Source organism: Oryzias latipes, chromosome 6, assembly GCF_053564925.1.
Source record: "Oryzias latipes strain Hd-rR chromosome 6, Olatipes_Hd-rR_3.1".
Taxonomy (NCBI): Eukaryota; Metazoa; Chordata; class Actinopteri; order Beloniformes; family Adrianichthyidae; genus Oryzias; species Oryzias latipes.
The window spans coordinates 10,330,151-10,353,194 of record NC_136242.1 but is presented as its reverse complement, the minus strand read 5'-3'; the positions used below and the strand labels follow the sequence as shown (position 1 = coordinate 10,353,194).

The 23,044-nt window shown below is 43.1% G+C and overlaps 18 non-coding genes and 2 pseudogenes across 18 annotated transcripts; all 20 read left to right on the top strand.

Moving 5' to 3' along the window:
* Window positions 1-1,569: 1,569 nt before the first annotated feature.
* Window positions 1,570-1,755, top strand: LOC144992892 (U2 spliceosomal RNA). The gene has a single exon (XR_013656943.1). It is a non-coding gene; the product is annotated as a U2 spliceosomal RNA (small nuclear RNA).
* Window positions 1,756-2,437: 682 nt separating this feature from the next.
* Window positions 2,438-2,628, top strand: LOC144992797 (U2 spliceosomal RNA). The gene has a single exon (XR_013656861.1). It is a non-coding gene; the product is annotated as a U2 spliceosomal RNA (small nuclear RNA).
* Window positions 2,629-3,310: 682 nt separating this feature from the next.
* Window positions 3,311-3,533, top strand: LOC144992874 (U2 spliceosomal RNA; annotated as a pseudogene).
* Window positions 3,534-4,215: 682 nt separating this feature from the next.
* LOC144992591 (U2 spliceosomal RNA) lies at window positions 4,216-4,406 on the top strand. Its single transcript, XR_013656661.1, has one exon. It is a non-coding gene; the product is annotated as a U2 spliceosomal RNA (small nuclear RNA).
* A 682-nt stretch (window positions 4,407-5,088) lies between these two features.
* On the top strand, window positions 5,089-5,279 carry LOC144992813 (U2 spliceosomal RNA). Its single transcript, XR_013656876.1, has one exon. It is a non-coding gene; the product is annotated as a U2 spliceosomal RNA (small nuclear RNA).
* A 682-nt stretch (window positions 5,280-5,961) lies between these two features.
* Window positions 5,962-6,152, top strand: LOC144992588 (U2 spliceosomal RNA). Its single transcript, XR_013656658.1, has one exon. It is a non-coding gene; the product is annotated as a U2 spliceosomal RNA (small nuclear RNA).
* A 682-nt stretch (window positions 6,153-6,834) lies between these two features.
* Window positions 6,835-7,025, top strand: LOC144992796 (U2 spliceosomal RNA). The gene has a single exon (XR_013656860.1). It is a non-coding gene; the product is annotated as a U2 spliceosomal RNA (small nuclear RNA).
* Window positions 7,026-7,707: 682 nt separating this feature from the next.
* LOC144992590 (U2 spliceosomal RNA) lies at window positions 7,708-7,898 on the top strand. The gene has a single exon (XR_013656660.1). It is a non-coding gene; the product is annotated as a U2 spliceosomal RNA (small nuclear RNA).
* Window positions 7,899-8,580: 682 nt separating this feature from the next.
* On the top strand, window positions 8,581-8,771 carry LOC144992589 (U2 spliceosomal RNA). The gene has a single exon (XR_013656659.1). It is a non-coding gene; the product is annotated as a U2 spliceosomal RNA (small nuclear RNA).
* A 682-nt stretch (window positions 8,772-9,453) lies between these two features.
* On the top strand, window positions 9,454-9,644 carry LOC144992741 (U2 spliceosomal RNA). The gene has a single exon (XR_013656809.1). It is a non-coding gene; the product is annotated as a U2 spliceosomal RNA (small nuclear RNA).
* A 682-nt stretch (window positions 9,645-10,326) lies between these two features.
* Window positions 10,327-10,517, top strand: LOC144992829 (U2 spliceosomal RNA). The gene has a single exon (XR_013656892.1). It is a non-coding gene; the product is annotated as a U2 spliceosomal RNA (small nuclear RNA).
* Window positions 10,518-11,199: 682 nt separating this feature from the next.
* Window positions 11,200-11,422, top strand: LOC144992886 (U2 spliceosomal RNA; annotated as a pseudogene).
* A 682-nt stretch (window positions 11,423-12,104) lies between these two features.
* LOC144993009 (U2 spliceosomal RNA) lies at window positions 12,105-12,295 on the top strand. Its single transcript, XR_013657037.1, has one exon. It is a non-coding gene; the product is annotated as a U2 spliceosomal RNA (small nuclear RNA).
* A 682-nt stretch (window positions 12,296-12,977) lies between these two features.
* LOC144992762 (U2 spliceosomal RNA) lies at window positions 12,978-13,168 on the top strand. Its single transcript, XR_013656829.1, has one exon. It is a non-coding gene; the product is annotated as a U2 spliceosomal RNA (small nuclear RNA).
* Window positions 13,169-13,850: 682 nt separating this feature from the next.
* Window positions 13,851-14,041, top strand: LOC144992700 (U2 spliceosomal RNA). The gene has a single exon (XR_013656769.1). It is a non-coding gene; the product is annotated as a U2 spliceosomal RNA (small nuclear RNA).
* A 682-nt stretch (window positions 14,042-14,723) lies between these two features.
* On the top strand, window positions 14,724-14,916 carry LOC144992940 (U2 spliceosomal RNA). Its single transcript, XR_013656972.1, has one exon. It is a non-coding gene; the product is annotated as a U2 spliceosomal RNA (small nuclear RNA).
* A 5,071-nt stretch (window positions 14,917-19,987) lies between these two features.
* On the top strand, window positions 19,988-20,185 carry LOC144992912 (U2 spliceosomal RNA). The gene has a single exon (XR_013656959.1). It is a non-coding gene; the product is annotated as a U2 spliceosomal RNA (small nuclear RNA).
* Window positions 20,186-20,867: 682 nt separating this feature from the next.
* Window positions 20,868-21,058, top strand: LOC144992761 (U2 spliceosomal RNA). Its single transcript, XR_013656828.1, has one exon. It is a non-coding gene; the product is annotated as a U2 spliceosomal RNA (small nuclear RNA).
* Window positions 21,059-21,740: 682 nt separating this feature from the next.
* Window positions 21,741-21,931, top strand: LOC144992699 (U2 spliceosomal RNA). Its single transcript, XR_013656768.1, has one exon. It is a non-coding gene; the product is annotated as a U2 spliceosomal RNA (small nuclear RNA).
* Window positions 21,932-22,613: 682 nt separating this feature from the next.
* Window positions 22,614-22,806, top strand: LOC144992939 (U2 spliceosomal RNA). Its single transcript, XR_013656971.1, has one exon. It is a non-coding gene; the product is annotated as a U2 spliceosomal RNA (small nuclear RNA).
* The last annotated feature ends 238 nt before the right edge of the window (window positions 22,807-23,044 follow it).

Genomic DNA, 23,044 nt, shown 5'->3' with positions numbered 1-23,044 from the left:
TCAATATTATATGTGCAGACAGCCGGTCGATAACCAGGGCACTGGAACTGACCGAGTGGTATGGTCAAGCTTCTGGAGCAAAATTGAACAGACACAAGACCAAAATCCAATTTTATGGACCATGGACACATACTGAAACGGAGAGTCTTTCTCTGCAGGTGACCTCAAATAACCAGAAAATCTTGGGAGTATGGTTTGACAAAGAAGGCGAGGGAGGAAATAACTGGCCAGAGGTAGTTTCAAAAGTGCGACAAAGACTAGGCTTTTGGTCAACAAGAAAGCTAACAATGGAGGGGAAGGTTCTGGTCTTGAAAACAGTAATCCTCCCTTTATTTCTGTTAATCAGCTCAGTATTTATGCCACCACTAAGAGTCAGGAGAACCTTAGAACGAGAAATGTTCTATTTTTTGTGGAACTCCAAATGGGAAAGACTAAAAAGAGAAATAATGAAAAGCCCAAAAGAAAAAGGGGGTAAGGGTGTACCGGACCTGTACCCTTTTCTCGGAGCGCACTATATCAGCTTGCACACCAAGCATATTGTGGGCAAATCTAAAAGCGTAAAGACAGCTGCATTGGTTAGATTTTGGATGGGAGTCTATGTTAAAAAGTTAGGTCTAGGAAACATAGATCTGAGAATTCCAATGTCTTTCACGCTAAACAAAAACTACAAAGAAATACAAATCTTTCTTCAGAAATTCAACTTGGAAGGATCAAACAGGGATGCACTGACAAATCACAGACTGCTTATTTCTTCCATACAGGAGCAAAGACCTGTGTGTCGAGTAAGGGAATTTGGAGAAGAGGAGTCAAAGAGAGTCTGGTACCTGGTGAACCATCCTCTTCTTCCCAACCGGCTGAAAGATCTGTCGTGGATGGTGGCTCATGAGGTTCTCCCGGTCAGGACTGGTATGCACTCCCGGGGCATGTCCAGAATTCCTCTTTGCCCCCGTCCAGGTTGTGGCGCGCCAGAGACGGTGAGGCACCTGTTCTGGGAGTGCAGTGCTGCTGTAGACCAGTGGGCGACAGCTGGCTCCTCCGGCTTCCCGTACTTGCCAGCAAAGGAAGATCTTACAGCACAACTAGTGCTCTATGGGAGGAGGCAATGCTCAGATCAGAAGGCTGAATGCACTACATTACAATGGCTCTCCCTAGCCGCCATAAAAGACGCCATATGGACTTCCAGGAATTTGCTGGTGAGAAAGCACAGGCAGATCCCCCCCGTGGGTGTGATTCGATTGGCCGCAGCAACGGTACACCTTGCCATGACTGCAGGCGGCAGGCCATGAACACATCCACAAAGAAGAATCGCCTTGTCGCCCATTCGGATGGGAGGAGCTGGAGTCCCACAGGATAAAGGTCAAAGCAGCGACGGTCTGACTCTCCGGAAAAGGCAGCTGGAAAGGAGCACAAAGGGGAGGACCTCCTCTGAGCGCCACACTGAAAAGATCCAGAAAATGCTGAAAAGAAGATGACTGGAGGATCACCGGTGCCTCACTCCAAGACTCAGGAAAAACTTGCCTAATGGCAATAGAAACATTCTGACCATTGCAGTTGTACCTGAATAACTAAATAAACTTTTAAATAAAAAAAAAAAAAAAAAAATCTGTTCTTATCAGTTTAATATCTGATATGTCCTCCAGTGGAGGACAACATATTAAGCCGATTTTTGAAGAACGGATGTGAAGGTGGAGCTTGCTCTATTCACTCCATGCATTGACCCAGTATTGCAGTGTTTCTGGGAACAGTGCCAACATTTTTAAATTGGTACAAAGAAAAAGTTTTTAGTCCAGCTGGTAGTGCTTGATTAATGTTAAAACGACTGTTTAGGTGAAATTAAATTCTGCCAGACTGTAACACTGTTTGCAAGTCACAGCACTCTCAAGGAGTCTGCTGTTGCAGCAGGGCATGGATGACATCATCCACTGCCAAACGTTTGATGCAGTGGAGGGGGCATGGTCCTCAAAGTCATCAAGTTAAAGGTTTTGCATCAGCGTCAGCATGCAACTTTTGATGTAGTGGAGGGGCTGTGTTCATTCAATGCTGTTGTTCAAAGGTACCACATCAGTGACACAAAACACCCTAGAAGGCTAAATTCAATCCACTTGAATGCAGTCAGCATAAAGCCTATGAGTCAAGTTTTCTTCAACTGTTTGTGTGTCTACGGTTAATTTGTGTCTCTAAATGTATACGTGAAAAATGATCCAAATATGGATATTTGTGAATTCATACGACCTACATTCTAGAACCGACATAGGTGTGTATACAAGACAGTGTTTCCTACTGACTGGCTGCTTTTTTCATTCACATCAGGACATGTGAAGTTTTTGTGGGGAGCTGGGATTTGAGGTGGGTCACCAAGTCCCACCTATTAACAGGCGTCCATGAGTCCAGTGTCCTGCTGCAAGAGTTGCTCTCATTGGCAGTGAAGTGGTTAGTTATCGCTTCTCGGCCTTTTGGCTAAGATCAAGTGTAGTATCTGTTCTTATCAGTTTAATATCTGATATGTCCTCCAGTGGAGGACAACGTATTAAGCCGATTTTTGAAGAACGGATGTGAAGGTGGAGCTTGCTCTATTCACTCCATGCATTGACCCAATATTGCAGTGTTTCTGGGAACAGTGCCCACATCTTTAAATTGGTACAAAGAAAAAGTTTTTAGTCCAGCTGGTAGTGCTTGATTAATGTTAAAACGACTGTTTAGGTGAAATTAAATTCTGCCAGACTGTAACACTGTTTGCAAGTCACAGCACTCTCAAGGAGTCTGCTGTTGCAGCAGGGCATGGATGACATCATCCACGGCCAAACGTTTGATGCAGTGGAGGGGGCATGGTCCTCAAAGTCATCAAGTTAAAGGTTTTGCATCAGCGTCAGCATGCAACTTTTGATGTAGTGGAGGGGCTGTGTTCATTCAATGCTGTTGTTCAAAGGTACCACATCAGTGACACAAAACACCCTAGAAGGCTAAATTCAATCCACTTGAATGCAGTCAGCATAAAGCCTATGAGTCAAGTTTTCTTCAACTGTTTGTGTGTCTACGGTTAATTTGTGTCTCTAAATGTATACGTGAAAAATGATCCAAATATGGATATTTGTGAATTCATACGACCTACATTCTAGAACCGACATAGGTGTGTATACAAGACAGTGTTTCCTACTGACTGGCTGCTTTTTTCATTCACATCAGGACATGTGAAGCTTTTGTGGGGAGCTGGGATTTGAGGTGGGTCACCAAGTCCCACCTATTAACAGGCGTCCATGAGTCCAGTGTCCTGCTGCAAGAGTTGCTCTCATTGGCAGTGAAGTGGTTAGTTATCGCTTCTCGGCCTTTTGGCTAAGATCAAGTGTAGTATCTGTTCTTATCAGATTAATTAAAAAAAAAAATCTGTTCTTATCAGTTTAATATCTGATATGTCCTCCAGTGGAGGACAACGTATTAAGCCGATTTTTGAAGAACGGATGTGAAGGTGGAGCTTGCTCTATTCACTCCATGCATTGACCCAGTATTGCAGTGTTTCTGGGAACAGCGCCCACATCTTTAAATTGGTACAAAGAAAAAGTTTATAGTCCAGCTGGTAGTGCTTGATTAATGTTAAAACGACTGTTTAGGTGAAATTAAATTCTGCCAGACTGTAACACTGTTTGCAAGTCACAGCACTCTCAAGGAGTCTGCTGTTGCAGCAGGGCATGGATGACATCATCCACGGCCAAACGTTTGATGCAGTGGAGGGGGCATGGTCCTCAAAGTCATCAAGTTAAAGGTTTTGCATCAGCGTCAGCATGCAACTTTTGATGTAGTGGAGGGGCTGTGTTCATTCAATGCTGTTGTTCAAAGGTACCACATCAGTGACACAAAACACCCTAGAAGGCTAAATTCAATCCACTTGAATGCAGTCAGCATAAAGCCTATGAGTCAAGTTTTCTTCAACTGTTTGTGTGTCTAAGGTTAATTTGTGTCTCTAAATGTATACGTGAAAAATGATCCAAATATGGATATTTGTGAATTCATACGACCTACATTCTAGAACCGACATAGGTGTGTATACAAGACAGTGTTTCCTACTGACTGGCTGCTTTTTTCATTCACATCAGGACATGTGAAGTTTTTGTGGGGAGCTGGGATTTGAGGTGGGTCACCAAGTCCCACCTATTAACAGGCGTCCATGAGTCCAGTGTCCTGCTGCAAGAGTTGCTCTCATTGGCAGTGAAGTGGTTAGTTATCGCTTCTCGGCCTTTTGGCTAAGATCAAGTGTAGTATCTGTTCTTATCAGTTTAATATCTGATATGTCCTCCAGTGGAGGACAACGTATTAAGCCGATTTTTGAAGAACGGATGTGAAGGTGGAGCTTGCTCTATTCACTCCATGCATTGACCCAGTATTGCAGTGTTTCTGGGAACAGTGCCCACATCTTTAAATTGGTACAAAGAAAAAGTTTATAGTCCAGCTGGTAGTGCTTGATTAATGTTAAAACGACTGTTTAGGTGAAATTAAATTCTGCCAGACTGTAACACTGTTTGCAAGTCACAGCACTCTCAAGGAGTCTGCTGTTGCAGCAGGGCATGGATGACATCATCCACGGCCAAACGTTTGATGCAGTGGAGGGGGCATGGTCCTCAAAGTCATCAAGTTAAAGGTTTTGCATCAGCGTCAGCATGCAACTTTTGATGTAGTGGAGGGGCTGTGTTCATTCAATGCTGTTGTTCAAAGGTACCACATCAGTGACACAAAACACCCTAGAAGGCTAAATTCAATCCACTTGAATGCAGTCAGCATAAAGCCTATGAGTCAAGTTTTCTTCAACTGTTTGTGTGTCTACGGTTAATTTGTGTCTCTAAATGTATACGTGAAAAATGATCCAAATATGGATATTTGTGAATTCATACGACCTACATTCTAGAACCGACATAGGTGTGTATACAAGACAGTGTTTCCTACTGACTGGCTGCTTTTTTCATTCACATCAGGACATGTGAAGCTTTTGTGGGGAGCTGGGATTTGAGGTGGGTCACCAAGTCCCACCTATTAACAGGCGTTCATGAGTCCAGTGTCCTGCTGCAAGAGTTGCTCTCATTGGCAGTGAAGTGATTAGTTATCGCTTCTCGGCCTTTTGGCTAAGATCAAGTGTAGTATCTTTTCTTATCAGTTTAATATCTGATATGTCCTCCAGTGGAGGACAACGTATTAAGCCGATTTTTGAAGAACGGATGTGAAGGTGGAGCTTGCTCTATTCACTCCATGCATTGACCCAGTATTGCAGTGTTTCTGGGAACAGTGCCCACATCTTTAAATTGGTACAAAGAAAAAGTTTATAGTCCAGCTGGTAGTGCTTGATTAATGTTAAAACGACTGTTTAGGTGAAATTAAATTCTGCCAGACTGTAACACTGTTTGCAAGTCACAGCACTCTCAAGGAGTCTGCTGTTGCAGCAGGGCATGGATGACATCATCCACGGCCAAACGTTTGATGCAGTGGAGGGGGCATGGTCCTCAAAGTCATCAAGTTAAAGGTTTTGCATCAGCGTCAGCATGCAACTTTTGATGTAGTGGAGGGGCTGTGTTCATTCAATGCTGTTGTTCAAAGGTACCACATCAGTGACACAAAACACCCTAGAAGGCTAAATTCAATCCACTTGAATGCAGTCAGCATAAAGCCTATGAGTCAAGTTTTCTTCAACTGTTTGTGTGTCTACGGTTAATTTGTGTCTCTAAATGTATACGTGAAAAATGATCCAAATATGGATATTTGTGAATTCATACGACCTACATTCTAGAACCGACATAGGTGTGTATACAAGACAGTGTTTCCTACTGACTGGCTGCTTTTTTCATTCACATCAGGACATGTGAAGCTTTTGTGGGGAGCTGGGATTTGAGGTGGGTCACCAAGTCCCACCTATTAACAGGCGTCCATGAGTCCAGTGTCCTGCTGCAAGAGTTGCTCTCATTGGCAGTGAAGTGGTTAGTGATCGCTTCTCGGCCTTTTGGCTAAGATCAAGTGTAGTATCTGTTCTTATCAGTTTAATATCTGATATGTCCTCCAGTGGAGGACAACATATTAAGCCGATTTTTGAAGAACGGATGTGAAGGTGGAGCTTGCTCTATTCACTCCATGCATTGACCCAGTATTGCAGTGTTTCTGGGAACAGTGCCAACATTTTTAAATTGGTACAAAGAAAAAGTTTTTAGTCCAGCTGGTAGTGCTTGATTAATGTTAAAACGACTGTTTAGGTGAAATTAAATTCTGCCAGACTGTAACACTGTTTGCAAGTCACAGCACTCTCAAGGAGTCTGCTGTTGCAGCAGGGCATGGATGACATCATCCACTGCCAAACGTTTGATGCAGTGGAGGGGGCATGGTCCTCAAAGTCATCAAGTTAAAGGTTTTGCATCAGCGTCAGCATGCAACTTTTGATGTAGTGGAGGGGCTGTGTTCATTCAATGCTGTTGTTCAAAGGTACCACATCAGTGACACAAAACACCCTAGAAGGCTAAATTCAATCCACTTGAATGCAGTCAGCATAAAGCCTATGAGTCAAGTTTTCTTCAACTGTTTGTGTGTCTACGGTTAATTTGTGTCTCTAAATGTATACGTGAAAAATGATCCAAATATGGATATTTGTGAATTCATACGACCTACATTCTAGAACCGACATAGGTGTGTATACAAGACAGTGTTTCCTACTGACTGGCTGCTTTTTTCATTCACATCAGGACATGTGAAGTTTTTGTGGGGAGCTGGGATTTGAGGTGGGTCACCAAGTCCCACCTATTAACAGGCGTCCATGAGTCCAGTGTCCTGCTGCAAGAGTTGCTCTCATTGGCAGTGAAGTGGTTAGTTATCGCTTCTCGGCCTTTTGGCTAAGATCAAGTGTAGTATCTGTTCTTATCAGTTTAATATCTGATATGTCCTCCAGTGGAGGACAACGTATTAAGCCGATTTTTGAAGAACGGATGTGAAGGTGGAGCTTGCTCTATTCACTCCATGCATTGACCCAATATTGCAGTGTTTCTGGGAACAGTGCCCACATCTTTAAATTGGTACAAAGAAAAAGTTTTTAGTCCAGCTGGTAGTGCTTGATTAATGTTAAAACGACTGTTTAGGTGAAATTAAATTCTGCCAGACTGTAACACTGTTTGCAAGTCACAGCACTCTCAAGGAGTCTGCTGTTGCAGCAGGGCATGGATGACATCATCCACGGCCAAACGTTTGATGCAGTGGAGGGGGCATGGTCCTCAAAGTCATCAAGTTAAAGGTTTTGCATCAGCGTCAGCATGCAACTTTTGATGTAGTGGAGGGGCTGTGTTCATTCAATGCTGTTGTTCAAAGGTACCACATCAGTGACACAAAACACCCTAGAAGGCTAAATTCAATCCACTTGAATGCAGTCAGCATAAAGCCTATGAGTCAAGTTTTCTTCAACTGTTTGTGTGTCTACGGTTAATTTGTGTCTCTAAATGTATACGTGAAAAATGATCCAAATATGGATATTTGTGAATTCATACGACCTACATTCTAGAACCGACATAGGTGTGTATACAAGACAGTGTTTCCTACTGACTGGCTGCTTTTTTCATTCACATCAGGACATGTGAAGCTTTTGTGGGGAGCTGGGATTTGAGGTGGGTCACCAAGTCCCACCTATTAACAGGCGTCCATGAGTCCAGTGTCCTGCTGCAAGAGTTGCTCTCATTGGCAGTGAAGTGGTTAGTGATCGCTTCTCGGCCTTTTGGCTAAGATCAAGTGTAGTATCTGTTCTTATCAGTTTAATATCTGATATGTCCTCCAGTGGAGGACAACGTATTAAGCCGATTTTTGAAGAACGGATGTGAAGGTGGAGCTTGCTCTATTCACTCCATGCATTGACCCAGTATTGCAGTGTTTCTGGGAACAGTGCCCACATCTTTAAATTGGTACAAAGAAAAAGTTTATAGTCCAGCTGGTAGTGCTTGATTAATGTTAAAACGACTGTTTAGGTGAAATTAAATTATGCCAGACTGTAACACTGTTTGCAAGTCACAGCACTCTCAAGGAGTCTGCTGTTGCAGCAGGGCATGGATGACATCATCCACGGCCAAACGTTTGATGCAGTGGAGGGGGCATGGTCCTCAAAGTCATCAAGTTAAAGGTTTTGCATCAGCGTCAGCATGCAACTTTTGATGTAGTGGAGGGGCTGTGTTCATTCAATGCTGTTGTTCAAAGGTACCACATCAGTGACACAAAACACCCTAGAAGGCTAAATTCAATCCACTTGAATGCAGTCAGCATAAAGCCTATGAGTCAAGTTTTCTTCAACTGTTTGTGTGTCTACAGTTAATTTGTGTCTCTAAATGTATACGTGAAAAATGATCCAAATATGGATATTTGTGAATTCATACGACCTACATTCTAGAACCGACATAGGTGTGTATACAAGACAGTGTTTCCTACTGACTGGCTGCTTTTTTCATTCACATCAGGACATGTGAAGCTTTTGTGGGGAGCTGGGATTTGAGGTGGGTCACCAAGTCCCACCCATTAACAGGCGTCCATGAGTCCAGTGTCCTGCTGCAAGAGTTGCTCTCATTGGCAGTGAAGTGGTTAGTTATCGCTTCTCGGCCTTTTGGCTAAGATCAAGTGTAGTATCTGTTCTTATCAGTTTAATATCTGATATGTCCTCCAGTGGAGGACAACGTATTAAGCCGATTTTTGAAGAACGGATGTGAAGGTGGAGCTTGCTCTATTCACTCCATGCATTGACCCAGTATTGCAGTGTTTCTGGGAACAGTGCCCACATCTTTAAATTGGTACAAAGAAAAAGTTTATAGTCCAGCTGGTAGTGCTTGATTAATGTTAAAACGACTGTTTAGGTGAAATTAAATTCTGCCAGACTGTAACACTGTTTGCAAGTCACAGCACTCTCAAGGAGTCTGCTGTTGCAGCAGGGCATGGATGACATCATCCACGGCCAAACGTTTGATGCAGTGGAGGGGGCATGGTCCTCAAAGTCATCAAGTTAAAGGTTTTGCATCAGCGTCAGCATGCAACTTTTGATGTAGTGGAGGGGCTGTGTTCATTCAATGCTGTTGTTCAAAGGTACCACATCAGTGACACAAAACACCCTAGAAGGCTAAATTCAATCCACTTGAATGCAGTCAGCATAAAGCCTATGAGTCAAGTTTTCTTCAACTGTTTGTGTGTCTACGGTTAATTTGTGTCTCTAAATGTATACGTGAAAAATGATCCAAATATGGATATTTGTGAATTCATACGACCTACATTCTAGAACCGACATAGGTGTGTATACAAGACAGTGTTTCCTACTGACTGGCTGCTTTTTTCATTCACATCAGGACATGTGAAGCTTTTGTGGGGAGCTGGGATTTGAGGTGGGTCACCAAGTCCCACCTATTAACAGGCGTCCATGAGTCCAGTGTCCTGCTGCAAGAGTTGCTCTCATTGGCAGTGAAGTGGTTAGTGATCGCTTCTCGGCCTTTTGGCTAAGATCAAGTGTAGTATCTGTTCTTATCAGTTTAATATCTGATATGTCCTCCAGTGGAGGACAACATATTAAGCCGATTTTTGAAGAACGGATGTGAAGGTGGAGCTTGCTCTATTCACTCCATGCATTGACCCAGTATTGCAGTGTTTCTGGGAACAGTGCCAACATCTTTAAATTGGTACAAAGAAAAAGTTTTTAGTCCAGCTGGTAGTGCTTGATTAATGTTAAAACGACTGTTTAGGTGAAATTAAATTCTGCCAGACTGTAACACTGTTTGCAAGTCACAGCACTCTCAAGGAGTCTGCTGTTGCAGCAGGGCATGGATGACATCATCCACGGCCAAACGTTTGATGCAGTGGAGGGGGCATGGTCCTCAAAGTCATCAAGTTAAAGGTTTTGCATCAGCGTCAGCATGCAACTTTTGATGTAGTGGAGGGGCTGTGTTCATTCAATGCTGTTGTTCAAAGGTACCACATCAGTGACACAAAACACCCTAGAAGGCTAAATTCAATCCACTTGAATGCAGTCAGCATAAAGCCTATGAGTCAAGTTTTCTTCAACTGTTTGTGTGTCTACGGTTAATTTGTGTCTCTAAATGTATACGTGAAAAATGATCCAAATATGGATATTTGTGAATTCATACGACCTACATTCTAGAACCGACATAGGTGTGTATACAAGACAGTGTTTCCTACTGACTGGCTGCTTTTTTCATTCACATCAGGACATGTGAAGCTTTTGTGGGGAGCTGGGATTTGAGGTGGGTCACCAAGTCCCACCTATTAACAGGCGTCCATGAGTCCAGTGTCCTGCTGCAAGAGTTGCTCTCATTGGCAGTGAAGTGGTTAGTTATCGTTTCTCGGCCTTTTGGCTAAGATCAAGTGTAGTATCTGTTCTTATCAGTTTAATATCTGATATGTCCTCCAGTGGAGGACAACGTATTAAGCCGATTTTTGAAGAACGGATGTGAAGGTGGAGCTTGCTCTATTCACTCCATGCATTGAGCCAGTATTGCAGTGTTTCTGGGAACAGTGCCCACATCTTTAAATTGGTACAAAGAAAAAGTTTTTAGTCCAGCTGGTAGTGCTTGATTAATGTTAAAACGACTGTTTAGGTGAAATTAAATTCTGCCAGACTGTAACACTGTTTGCAAGTCACAGCACTCTCAAGGAGTCTGCTGTTGCAGCAGGGCATGGATGACATCATCCACGGCCAAACGTTTGATGCAGTGGAGGGGGCATGGTCCTCAAAGTCATCAAGTTAAAGGTTTTGCATCAGCGTCAGCATGCAACTTTTGATGTAGTGGAGGGGCTGTGTTCATTCAATGCTGTTGTTCAAAGGTACCACATCAGTGACACAAAACACCCTAGAAGGCTAAATTCAATCCACTTGAATGCAGTCAGCATAAAGCCTATGAGTCAAGTTTTTTTCAACTGTTTGTGTGTCTACGGTTAATTTGTGTCTCTAAATGTATACGTGAAAAATGATCCAAATATGGATATTTGTGAATTCATACGACCTACATTCTAGAACCGACATAGGTGTGTATACAAGACAGTGTTTCCTACTGACTGGCTGCTTTTTTCATTCACATCAGGACATGTGAAGCTTTTGTGGGGAGCTGGGATTTGAGGTGGGTCACCAAGTCCCACCTATTAACAGGCGTCCATGAGTCCAGTGTCCTGCTGCAAGAGTTGCTCTCATTGGCAGTGAAGTGGATAGTTATCGCTTCACTGCCTTTTGGCTAAGATCAAGTGTAGTATCTGTTCTTATCAGATTAATTAAAAAAAAAAATCTGTTCTTATCAGTTTAATATCTGATATGTCCTCCAGTGGAGGACAACGTATTAAGCCGATTTTTGAAGAACGGATGTGAAGGTGGAGCTTGCTCTATTCACTCCATGCATTGACCCAGTATTGCAGTGTTTCTGGGAACAGCGCCCACATCTTTAAATTGGTACAAAGAAAAAGTTTATAGTCCAGCTGGTAGTGCTTGATTAATGTTAAAACGACTGTTTAGGTGAAATTAAATTCTGCCAGACTGTAACACTGTTTGCAAGTCACAGCACTCTCAAGGAGTCTGCTGTTGCAGCAGGGCATGGATGACATCATCCACTGCCAAACGTTTGATGCAGTGGAGGGGGCATGGTCCTCAAAGTCATCAAGTTAAAGGTTTTGCATCAGCGTCAGCATGCAACTTTTGATGTAGTGGAGGGGCTGTGTTCATTCAATGCTGTTGTTCAAAGGTACCACATCAGTGACACAAAACACCCTAGAAGGCTAAATTCAATCCACTTGAATGCAGTCAGCATAAAGCCTATGAGTCAAGTTTTCTTCAACTGTTTGTGTGTCTAAGGTTAATTTGTGTCTCTAAATGTATACGTGAAAAATGATCCAAATATGGATATTTGTGAATTCATACGACCTACATTCTAGAACCGACATAGGTGTGTATACAAGACAGTGTTTCCTACTGACTGGCTGCTTTTTTCATTCACATCAGGACATGTGAAGTTTTTGTGGGGAGCTGGGATTTGAGGTGGGTCACCAAGTCCCACCTATTAACAGGCGTCCATGAGTCCAGTGTCCTGCTGCAAGAGTTGCTCTCATTGGCAGTGAAGTGGTTAGTTATCGCTTCTCGGCCTTTTGGCTAAGATCAAGTGTAGTATCTGTTCTTATCAGTTTAATATCTGATATGTCCTCCAGTGGAGGACAACGTATTAAGCCGATTTTTGAAGAACGGATGTGAAGGTGGAGCTTGCTCTATTCACTCCATGCATTGACCCAGTATTGCAGTGTTTCTGGGAACAGTGCCCACATCTTTAAATTGGTACAAAGAAAAAGTTTATAGTCCAGCTGGTAGTGCTTGATTAATGTTAAAACGACTGTTTAGGTGAAATTAAATTCTGCCAGACTGTAACACTGTTTGCAAGTCACAGCACTCTCAAGGAGTCTGCTGTTGCAGCAGGGCATGGATGACATCATCCACGGCCAAACGTTTGATGCAGTGGAGGGGGCATGGTCCTCAAAGTCATCAAGTTAAAGGTTTTGCATCAGCGTCAGCATGCAACTTTTGATGTAGTGGAGGGGCTGTGTTCATTCAATGCTGTTGTTCAAAGGTACCACATCAGTGACACAAAACACCCTAGAAGGCTAAATTCAATCCACTTGAATGCAGTCAGCATAAAGCCTATGAGTCAAGTTTTCTTCAACTGTTTGTGTGTCTACGGTTAATTTGTGTCTCTAAATGTATACGTGAAAAATGATCCAAATATGGATATTTGTGAATTCATACGACCTACATTCTAGAACCGACATAGGTGTGTATACAAGACAGTGTTTCCTACTGACTGGCTGCTTTTTTCATTCACATCAGGACATGTGAAGCTTTTGTGGGGAGCTGGGATTTGAGGTGGGTCACCAAGTCCCACCTATTAACAGGCGTCCATGAGTCCAGTGTCCTGCTGCAAGAGTTGCTCTCATTGGCAGTGAAGTGGTTAGTGATCGCTTCTCGGCCTTTTGGCTAAGATCAAGTGTAGTATCTGTTCTTATCAGTTTAATATCTGATATGTCTTCCAGTGGAGGACAACGTATTAAGCCGATTTTTGAAGAACGGATGTGAAGGTGGAGCTTGCTCTATTCACTCCATGCATTGACCCAGTATTGCAGTGTTTCTGGGAACAGTGCCCACATCTTTAAATTGGTACAAAGAAAAAGTTTATAGTCCAGCTGGTAGTGCTTGATTAATGTTAAAACGACTGTTTAGGTGAAATTAAATTCTGCCAGACTGTAACACTGTTTGCAAGTCACAGCACTCTCAAGGAGTCTGCTGTTGCAGCAGGGCATGGATGACATCATCCACGGCCAAACGTTTGATGCAGTGGAGGGGGCATGGTCCTCAAAGTCATCAAGTTAAAGGTTTTGCATCAGCGTCAGCATGCAACTTTTGATGTAGTGGAGGGGCTGTGTTCATTCAATGCTGTTGTTCAAAGGTACCACATCAGTGACACAAAACACCCTAGAAGGCTAAATTCAATCCACTTGAATGCAGTCAGCATAAAGCCTATGAGTCAAGTTTTCTTCAACTGTTTGTGTGTCTACGGTTAATTTGTGTCTCTAAATGTATACGTGAAAAATGATCCAAATATGGATATTTGTGAATTCATACGACCTACATTCTAGAACCGACATAGGTGTGTATACAAGACAGTGTTTCCTACTGACTGGCTGCTTTTTTCATTCACATCAGGACATGTGAAGCTTTTGTGGGGAGCTGGGATTTGAGGTGGGTCACCAAGTCCCACCTATTAACAGGCGTCCATGAGTCCAGTGTCCTGCTGCAAGAGTTGCTCTCATTGGCAGTGAAGTGGTTAGTTATCGCTTCTCGGCCTTTTGGCTAAGATCAAGTGTAGTATCTGTTCTTATCAGTTTAATATCTGATACGTCCTCCAGTGGAGGACAACGTATTAAGCCGATTTTTGAAGAACGGATGTGAAGGTGGAGCTTGCTCTATTCACTCCATGCATTGACCCAGTATTGCAGTGTTTCTGGGAACAGTGCCCACATCTTTAAATTGGTACAAAGAAAAAGTTTATAGTCCAGCTGGTAGTGCTTGATTAATGTTAAAACGACTGTTTAGGTGAAATTAAATTCTGCCAGACTGTAACACTGTTTGCAAGTCACAGCACTCTCAAGGAGTCTGCTGTTGCAGCAGGGCATGGATGACATCATCCACGGCCAAACGTTTGATGCAGTGGAGGGGGCATGGTCCTCAAAGTCATCAAGTTAAAGGTTTTGCATCAGCGTCAGCATGCAACTTTTGATGTAGTGGAGGGGCTGTGTTCATTCAATGCTGTTGTTCAAAGGTACCACATCAGTGACACAAAACACCCTAGAAGGCTAAATTCAATCCACTTGAATGCAGTCAGCATAAAGCCTATGAGTCAAGTTTTCTTCAACTGTTTGTGTGTCTACGGTTAATTTGTGTCTCTAAATGTATACGTGAAAAATGATCCAAATATGGATATTTGTGAATTCATACGACCTACATTCTAGAACCGACATAGGTGTGTATACAAGACAGTGTTTCCTACTGACTGGCTGCTTTTTTCATTCACATCAGGACATGTGAAGCTTTTGTGGGGAGCTGGGATTTGAGGTGGGTCACCAAGTCCCACCTATTAACAGGCGTCCATGAGTCCAGTGTCCTGCTGCAAGAGTTGCTCTCATTGGCAGTGAAGTGGTTAGTGATCGCTTCTCGGCCTTTTGGCTAAGATCAAGTGTAGTATCTGTTCTTATCAGAGCTGTCCTTGCATCTTGCCAAACGACAGAGACTGTGATCACTCCGACGGTTGTTGATGCTCGTCTGTTGTGACTTGCCATCGTACAAACTACTGGAGATATCGGTGCTGCGCAATTGAACGTTTACTTTTCCTACTGAACTGTCAATGTCCTTTTTCTGTTCAGGTGTCCTGGAGCAATCCAAGTTAAGGTAATTACTCCTGCCAAGCTCACCCGCCTGTGGTGCCTCCAAAATGTCAGCAGCTTCTGCAGGCATGCGGAGGCACCACAGCGTCCGGTTTACCTTTCAGGAAATTGAAGGTAAGGTAACTTACATGTCCAGGCTTGATTTTTCAAGGAACTTGGTCCAGAAAACCCTAGGTTTCAAACCTGAAGACCTGAACTGTATCTTGACCTTACCATTGAACAAAGGTTTTGATGTAAGCTTTCGAACTAGCTCTACTCTCAGCGAATTCTGGACTCGTTTTGAAAACATGAAATCCCATTTTGCACTTTTCACAGTAGAAAAGCTTACAGACAATTCAATGAAAACCGTCATTGTCAAAATGTTTAATGAAACTGTTAATGCAGAAGACATTTGTGTGTGGTTGGGCAGATACTGTTCTGTAAAAGGTCAAGCTGTTAAGGTTAGGGATGTAGACGGTATTTGGAACTGTGCCTGGCGAGTGCCTGTCAATCTAAGACAAGACCCACAAGGTTTCCAGGGTCTAAAACATCTCCCATCCCTGATAGTGCTGGGGGAGAATAGAGGTTATGTTTACTACCAAGGACAACCTAAACTTTGCAGAAGGTGTGGAGAGCATGGCCATCTGGTGGAAGATTGTTCAAAACCTTTCTGTGGTAAATGTAGACACACTGGTCATGTGTATGAGGAGTGCCCAAATGGCCGTCAATGTAACCTCTGTGGTGAAACAAACCATCTCTTTAGAAACTGTCCTAAGTCATTTGCAAATAAACTTAAAACTGGGAAGAGCAAACCTGACACACCTGTGGTAGGTCTCACTAATGAGACACCTCCTGATGCAGCACACCTGCAGGAGATTGCGCAAATGATAACTGACAAAGAGGAAGAGCCACTCCAAATCCTCCCAATCAGTGAACTAGAGAAAGACAATGGTAAAATCGAACAAAATGTAAGAAAAGACATGACTATGAAAAATGACCACAGGATTCTTCACGATGGACAACCTAAAAGACCAGCTCCGGTCTCGCCATCAGACTCTCTGCTGGCAGTAGAAAAGAAGGGCAGAACTGAGGATCCTACGAAGGAATCCTTCAGTGAAGAATCACGTGTGTTCCTCCCACCAGACTCCCCCAATGAAATTTCCTTTTTGGCTTTTAATCTACAGTCGACCCCCTTAAACTCACTTGAAGCTGACTTTCATCAGGAAAATACATCAGCAGTTGAAAATTCAAAGAAACCCAACCCGTTAGTCCTGACGGCCCAAGACATTGACAGAGATTTCCTCCCAACAGATGGGACATAAACTGACTATTACTAACCTGGTCTCCCTCCCTTACATGACAATACCTGCCTTAACTTTCTTTTTCATACTTATGACAATTACTCTAGTGACAATAAATGTAAGAAGTATAAAATCTCAAGTCAGAGCCAATGGCATCCTGACATACCTGCAAAGTGTGAAGTCCGATGTAATTTGTCTACAAGAGTGCGGCATCCCGTACTGCAGTAGTTATAAAACGTGGGAAGATCTGTGGCCAAATAGATCGCTATGGAGTGGGTCAAATGAAAACAAAAATGACGGTGTGGCTATCTTGATTAAAAACCCTTATATATCGGTTAAAGGTTTCACTGTTATACGAGATGGCAGAGCCCTGTTAGCACGCTTATCATTTATGGGCAGAGACTTGAACGTTTTGAACCTTTATGGTTACAATGATAAGAATGCAAGATACAAACTTTTAGAAGATGTGCAAAGTTTTATGTTAGGCAGAGCCCCGTTTATAATGGTAGGGGACTTTAACTGCATACTAAGCAGGACAGACCGAAATAAAACTGGGACATTTTATAAATTGGATAAAACATCTCACTTACTACGGCGTATGGTTCAGGACTTTAGGCTGACTGACTGTTACAAAACTTTGCATCCGCTTGATGGTGGGTTCACTTGGTTCAGTGGGGACAACTCTGTAGCATCACGTATAGATTATGTGTTTACCAGAGATTGTCTCCCCATAAATGCCACACTTACCCCAGTCTTTTTTTCAGACCACCACATGTTGACGTGCACAGCTGAGTTAAATCTGAGTGTAACACCAGGGAAAGGTCTCTGGAAACTAAACTGCTCACTTTTAGAGCAGGAAGATCTTGTGGAAGAATACAAAGAACTATACAGGGGATGGCAAACACTACAGGACCTGTATACTTTTAGAGCTCCCTGGTGGGAGATGGTTAAAAAAAGAACTCAGAGCTTCTTTAAAACAGCAGGCAGAAAGGGAAAAGCAAAAGATAAAAGACGCACGACTGACCTCCAGAGGCGCTTACAAAGGTACTACAATTTAAATAAACAAGGGATGGATTTTAATGAAGAAATTAAAGACGTAAAAAAAGAAATGATGGAATTAACAGAGAAAGTTAGTAAAGGAGCCATTATTAGAAGCAGAGAACGAGAGATAGAAGAGGGGGAAAAGTGTACACGTTTTTTCTTTAAGAAAGTCATCAGTAAAACTGACACCATGGTAACTCTCCAGAAAGGAGATGGCTCCCTAACCCAAACCACAGAAGAATTACTCACGACCCTTGAAGACTATTACAGAGAACTATATAGCACTAAATTGCTAAATGAAGAAGCCTTACATGACATTCTGACTAAAGTGGAGCACACCCATAGTCTAAACACAAATTTTGAGAAGTTAGTCCAGGATTTAACAGTGACAGAATTGACCAAGTGTCTGACTTCCTTTGAGAAAGGAAAATCACCAGGGATGGATGGGCTCCCTGTGGAGTTCTACTTGACCTTTTGGGACTTATTAGCACCAGATATGTTAACATTGTTCACAGAATTTGAAAACCTGGACCAATTACCTGACAGTTTTAGGACCGGCATAGTAACATTAATCTACAAAACCAAAGAAAAGACAGACTTAAAGAATTGGAGACCCATTTCCTTACTTAATGTGGATTGTAAACTTTTCAGCAAACTCCTTGCCACAAGACTAACATCTTGCCTAGAGGACCTGGTTCATCAGGATCAGGTTTGTGCCATACCTGGACGCAAAATCACGGACCATCTCATTCTCATAAGAGACTTGATCAGCCTCTCTAAAGACAGGTCAAACCGCTTGGCAATAATGAATTTGGACTTTGAAAAAGCTTTTGATCGCGTATCCCATCAGTACCTGTTTGCGTTGTTGGCAAGACTTGGCCTCCCGGAACGTTTTGTCAGATGGATAAAATTGCTCTACAAAAACATCTCCAGCAAAGTAGCTGTGAATGGTCTTTTAACAAAGAAAGTTAACATTAACTCTGGTGTGCGACAAGGTTGCCCTTTGTCAGCGTTACTATATATTCTCTGCATAGAACCCTTGGCACAGATATTAAGGACAGACGGATACATTCAAGGTCTTCACATACCAGGTACTGGCGGCCTCGATGTGAAGTGCCTTTTATATATGGATGACATCAATATTATATGTGCAGACAGCCGGTCGATAACCAGGGCACTGGAACTGACCGAGTGGTATGGTCAAGCTTCTGGAGCAAAATTGAACAGACACAAGACCAAAATCCAATTTTATGGACCATGGACACATACTGAAACGGAGAGTCTTTCTCTGCAGGTGACCTCAAATAACCAGAAAATCTTGGGAGTATGGTTTGACAAAGAAGGCGAGGGAGGAAATAACTGGCCAGAGGTAGTTTCAAAAGTGCGACAAAGACTAGGCTTTTGGTCAACAAGAAAGCTAACAATGGAGGGGAAGGTTCTGGTCTTGAAAGCAGTAATCCTCCCTTTATTTCTGTTAATCAGCTCAGTATTTATGCCACCACTAAGAGTCAGGAGAACCTTAGAACGAGAAATGTTCTATTTTTTGTGGAACTCCAAATGGGAAAGACTAAAAAGAGAAATAATGAAAAGCCCAAAAGAAAAAGGGGGTAAGGGTGTACCGGACCTGTACCCTTTTCTCGGAGCGCACTATATCAGCTTGCACACCAAGCATATTGTGGGCAAATCTAAAAGCGTAAAGACAGCTGCATTGGTTAGATTTTGGATGGGAGTCTATGTTAAAAAGTTAGGTCTAGGAAACATTGATCTGAGAATTCCAATGTCTTTCACGCTAAACAAAAACTACAAAGAAATACAAATCTTTCTTCAGAAATTCAACTTGGAAGGATCAAACAGGGATGCACTGACAAATCACAGACTGCTTATTTCTTCCATACAGGAGCAAAGACCTGTGTGTCGAGTAAGGGGATTTGGAGAAGAGGAGTCAAAGAGAGTCTGGTACCTGGTGAACCATCCTCTTCTTCCCAACCGGCTGAAAGATCTGTCGTGGATGGTGGCTCATGAGGTTCTCCCGGTCAGGACTGTTATGCACTCCCGGGGCATGTCCAGAATTCCTCTTTGCCCCCGTCCAGGTTGTGGCGCGCCAGAGACGGTGAGGCACCTGTTCTGGGAGTGCAGTGCTGCTGTAGACCAGTGGGCGACAGCTGGCTCCTCCGGCTTCCCGTACTTGCCAGCAAAGGAAGATCTTACAGCACAACTAGTGCTCTATGGGAGGAGGCAATGCTCAGATCAGAAGGCTGAATGCACTACATTACAATGGCTCTCCCTAGCCGCCATAAAAGACGCCATGTGGACTTCCAGGAATTTGCTGGTGAGAAAGCACAGGCAGATCCCCCCCGTGGGTGTGATACGATTGGCCGCAGCAACGGTACACCTTGCCATGACTGCAGGCGGCAGGCCATGAACACATCCACAAAGAAGAATCGCCTTGTCGCCCATTCGGATGGGAGGAGCTGGAGTCCCACAGGATAAAGGTCAAAGCAGCGACGGTCTGACTCTCCGGAAAAGGCAGCTGGAAAGGAGCACAAAGGGGAGGACCTCCTCTGAGCGCCACACTGAAAAGATCCAGAAAATGCTGAAAAGAAGATGACTGGAGGATCACCGGTGCCTCACTCCAAGACTCAGGAAAAACTTGCCTAATGGCAATAGAAACATTCTGACCATTGCAGTTGTACCTGAATAACTAAATAAACTTTAAAAAAAAAAAAAAAAAAAAAAAAAAAAAAAAAAAATCTGTTCTTATCAGTTTAATATCTGATATGTCCTCCAGTGGAGGACAACGTATTAAGCCGATTTTTGAAGAACGGATGTGAAGGTGGAGCTTGCTCTATTCGCTCCATGCATTGACCCAGTATTGCAGTGTTTCTGGGAACAGTGCCCACATCTTTAAATTGGTACAAAGAAAAAGTTTATAGTCCAGCTGGTAGTGCTTGATTAATGTTAAAACGACTGTTTAGGTGAAATTAAATTCTGCCAGACTGTAACACTGTTTGCAAGTCACAGCACTCTCAAGGAGTCTGCTGTTGCAGCAGGGCATGGATGACATCATCCACGGCCAAACGTTTGATGCAGTGGAGGGGGCATGGTCCTCAAAGTCATCAAGTTAAAGGTTTTGCATCAGCGTCAGCATGCAACTTTTGATGTAGTGGAGGGGCTGTGTTCATTCAATGCTGTTGTTCAAAGGTACCACATCAGTGACACAAAACACCCTAGAAGGCTAAATTCAATCCACTTGAATGCAGTCAGCATAAAGCCTATGAGTCAAGTTTTCTTCAACTGTTTGTGTGTCTACGGTTAATTTGTGTCTCTAAATGTATACGTGAAAAATGATCCAAATATGGATATTTGTGAATTCATACGACCTACATTCTAGAACCGACATAGGTGTGTATACAAGACAGTGTTTCCTACTGACTGGCTGCTTTTTTCATTCACATCAGGACATGTGAAGCTTTTGTGGGGAGCTGGGATTTGAGGTGGGTCACCAAGTCCCACCTATTAACAGGCGTCCATGAGTCCAGTGTCCTGCTGCAAGAGTTGCTCTCATTGGCAGTGAAGTGGTTAGTGATCGCTTCTCGGCCTTTTGGCTAAGATCAAGTGTAGTATCTGTTCTTATCAGTTTAATATCTGATATGTCTTCCAGTGGAGGACAACGTATTAAGCCGATTTTTGAAGAACGGATGTGAAGGTGGAGCTTGCTCTATTCACTCCATGCATTGACCCAGTATTGCAGTGTTTCTGGGAACAGTGCCCACATCTTTAAATTGGTACAAAGAAAAAGTTTATAGTCCAGCTGGTAGTGCTTGATTAATGTTAAAACGACTGTTTAGGTGAAATTAAATTCTGCCAGACTGTAACACTGTTTGCAAGTCACAGCACTCTCAAGGAGTCTGCTGTTGCAGCAGGGCATGGATGACATCATCCACGGCCAAACGTTTGATGCAGTGGAGGGGGCATGGTCCTCAAAGTCATCAAGTTAAAGGTTTTGCATCAGCGTCAGCATGCAACTTTTGATGTAGTGGAGGGGCTGTGTTCATTCAATGCTGTTGTTCAAAGGTACCACATCAGTGACACAAAACACCCTAGAAGGCTAAATTCAATCCACTTGAATGCAGTCAGCATAAAGCCTATGAGTCAAGTTTTCTTCAACTGTTTGTGTGTCTACGGTTAATTTGTGTCTCTAAATGTATACGTGAAAAATGATCCAAATATGGATATTTGTGAATTCATACGACCTACATTCTAGAACCGACATAGGTGTGTATACAAGACAGTGTTTCCTACTGACTGGCTGCTTTTTTCATTCACATCAGGACATGTGAAGCTTTTGTGGGGAGCTGGGATTTGAGGTGGGTCACCAAGTCCCACCTATTAACAGGCGTCCATGAGTCCAGTGTCCTGCTGCAAGAGTTGCTCTCATTGGCAGTGAAGTGGTTAGTTATCGCTTCTCGGCCTTTTGGCTAAGATCAAGTGTAGTATCTGTTCTTATCAGTTTAATATCTGATACGTCCTCCAGTGGAGGACAACGTATTAAGCCGATTTTTGAAGAACGGATGTGAAGGTGGAGCTTGCTCTATTCACTCCATGCATTGACCCAGTATTGCAGTGTTTCTGGGAACAGTGCCCACATCTTTAAATTGGTACAAAGAAAAAGTTTATAGTCCAGCTGGTAGTGCTTGATTAATGTTAAAACGACTGTTTAGGTGAAATTAAATTCTGCCAGACTGTAACACTGTTTGCAAGTCACAGCACTCTCAAGGAGTCTGCTGTTGCAGCAGGGCATGGATGACATCATCCACGGCCAAACGTTTGATGCAGTGGAGGGGGCATGGTCCTCAAAGTCATCAAGTTAAAGGTTTTGCATCAGCGTCAGCATGCAACTTTTGATGTAGTGGAGGGGCTGTGTTCATTCAATGCTGTTGTTCAAAGGTACCACATCAGTGACACAAAACACCCTAGAAGGCTAAATTCAATCCACTTGAATGCAGTCAGCATAAAGCCTATGAGTCAAGTTTTCTTCAACTGTTTGTGTGTCTACGGTTAATTTGTGTCTCTAAATGTATACGTGAAAAATGATCCAAATATGGATATTTGTGAATTCATACGACCTACATTCTAGAACCGACATAGGTGTGTATACAAGACAGTGTTTCCTACTGACTGGCTGCTTTTTTCATTCACATCAGGACATGTGAAGCTTTTGTGGGGAGCTGGGATTTGAGGTGGGTCACCAAGTCCCACCTATTAACAGGCGTCCATGAGTCCAGTGTCCTGCTGCAAGAGTTGCTCTCATTGGCAGTGAAGTGGTTAGTGATCGCTTCTCGGCCTTTTGGCTAAGATCAAGTGTAGTATCTGTTCTTATCAGAGCTGTCCTTGCATCTTGCCAAACGACAGAGACTGTGATCACTCCGACGGTTGTTGATGCTCGTCTGTTGTGACTTGCCATCGTACAAACTACTGGAGATATCGGTGCTGCGCAATTGAACGTTTACTTTTCCTACTGAACTGTCAATGTCCTTTTTCTGTTCAGGTGTCCTGGAGCAATCCAAGTTAAGGTAATTACTCCTGCCAAGCTCACCCGCCTGTGGTGCCTCCAAAATGTCAGCAGCTTCTGCAGGCATGCGGAGGCACCACAGCGTCCGGTTTACCTTTCAGGAAATTGAAGGTAAGGTAACTTACATGTCCAGGCTTGATTTTTCAAGGAACTTGGTCCAGAAAACCCTAGGTTTCAAACCTGAAGACCT